The sequence below is a fragment of the Orycteropus afer genome, unplaced genomic scaffold (assembly GCF_000298275.1).
Source record: "Orycteropus afer afer isolate SDZICR_OR568_19922 unplaced genomic scaffold, OryAfe1.0 scaffold00061, whole genome shotgun sequence".
Lineage (NCBI taxonomy): Eukaryota > Metazoa > Chordata > Mammalia > Tubulidentata > Orycteropodidae > Orycteropus > Orycteropus afer.
Window position 1 is genome coordinate 3,346,354 of NW_006921648.1, and position 2,340 is coordinate 3,348,693.

Sequence of the window (2,340 nt, forward strand, 5' to 3'; positions counted from 1 at the left end):
AGCCGGCGCCGGCCCGCCAGGCCACGCCTACGGGCCCGCTCCTTCCGCGCGCGCGCCGCCGGTCCCGCCTGCCAACCAATCGCCGCTGCGCAGCCATACGAGGCCACGCCCCGACACCGGCGCGGGAGGGGCGATCACGTGCGCGCGACTGTCCGCCCACGGCCCGGGCGGTGCGTGGGGACTGGGTTCGACAATGGGGATTTTGTGTCATTTTTCCTCTTTTGGCCCTGGGAGGCTTATCCAGTGTGCGGGGCGCTCTACCTCCCCATGATGCTGGGAGAGCAGAAATTAGCTCCATTTTAGAGCTGGGAGCGTGTCAGTCACTAGCCCCAGGTCTCACCGCTGGAAGGAGCAAGGGGAGCAGGAGCCCAGGTCTTTGGACGCAAAAGCCTGTCGGTGGGGCCTACTCAAAAGCTTCCCCTTCCTTCCTGCACCCCACCCGCCCTCCTCAGCCCAAGTGGGGTGGGCGCAGAGGTGTCCTCAGCCACCCCTTATTAGGGCATTTCCTGGTTGGTCTCTGCAGGCCTTGGGCATGGTGGGGCAGGACTCCCCGCAGGAACTCAGTGAGATAATTTGTAGATAAGCTAAAAGGACGAAAGATAAGTGCACAGGAGAATCCCTTAAAATAGCCAGTGTGCCGGACAGGCGACAGGCGCTGCCTTCATAGTTCCCCCCAACTGAGGAGAAGGGAGATCAGGTTCTACCCATCTCGAGCCTTCATTCCACAAACATTTCTCTTCGCTTTGAAAGTTGACCCCATGGTTCTATAATGTGCTTCCCGCTTGCGGACAGACACAACACCTGCTCAGGCGTGGCCAGGGAAAGCACTTTGATGTGAGACACAGGAAGGACTGGTCCGGAATGGCCGGCTGCTGTGAAAGTTCCCTTCCCACAGCCCGATGGGGAGATAGATCAGCTTCACTGAGGTGGGCTGCCCACAGGGTGATCCAGAAAGCATGCCAGCAGGATGGATCCCCAAAGGCAAGTTCTTTCTTTAGTTCTCACAGATTAATTACAGGGACTAAAAGACTACTGAAGTGATGCCTTTGCATTAATGTGTTGGCAAAGAATACTGCATGACATGGACTGCGAGGAGAAGGAACAAATCTGTCTTGGAAGAAGTGCAGCTCCGTGGAAGTGAGGATGATGCGTCATCCCTTGTACTTTGATCATGTTATCAGGAGGGACCAGTCCCTAGAGGACATCATGCTTGGTAAAGGAGAAAGGCAGTGAAAAGGACAAAGCCCCTTGATGAGATGGATCGACACAGGGGCGGCAACACTGGATCAAGCATGGTAACAACCGTGAGGCTGGCGCGGGACCGGGCAGTGTTTCGTTCTGTTCTACACAGAGTTGGCATGAGTTGGCACCAAGTACAATTCTCAGCTCCCATGTGGGAGGCCTGGGTTCAATTCCCGGCTGGGGCAACTCATGCACAGGACGCCAGGATGCTGAGCAGGTTTCAACGGAACAGAGACTAGGAAGAAAGGATTGGCAATCTCCTTTGGCAAATCGGCCAATGCAAACAAAAGGATGACAGTGGAACACTGACTGATCATGAGGATGACACAGGACCAGGCAGCCTTGGCTCCAGGGGCCACAAGGTCGCCACCAGTCAGGACTAACTCATAACCACAACAATAACAACAAAAAGTCTACGTATGGGAATCCTAAGGAGCTCTGGTGGTGCGGTGGTTAAGACAGTTGGCTGCTATCGAAAAGTCAGCAGTATGAACCCATGAGCCACTCCATGGGAGAAAGATGTGGCAGTTGGCTTCCTTAAAGACTGACAGCTTAGGAAACCCTATGGGCAGTTGTACTCTGTACTCTAGGGGCAATGTGAGTCCAAACTGACTCTATGGCAGTGGGTATGATTTGGGCTTTGGTTCCGTAAGGATTGATAGCCTTGGAAAAAAATCCTATGGGACAGTTCTACTCTGTCCTCTAGGGTCACTATCAGCCTAAATCAACTCAATGACAGTGGGTTTGTTTTTTGGTTAGGGGCCTCCTACTGATGAGTTAAAAAGCAACTGGACTTGATCTCCACAAACTAAAAACAGGATTGTCAGTAAGTTCAGTGAGGGCTGGAATTTGGACATTTTTTTTTAATAACTTACTTTTTTGAGGGAGATAGTTACTCAGTGTCAGCTGGCTGTAGACAAAGGGAACATGTTTGCAGTCATCTGTGTTGGCACAGGGTAGAGATTACTACTACTAACGATTCCATGCAACAAATACCCAGAATCCTGGGCACCCCATTTCTTCAAGTACAAAGGGGTCATGCTTTCAAGTCCAAGATCACCGAGGCCAAATAAGATTCTTTCGACTATCAACCATGCA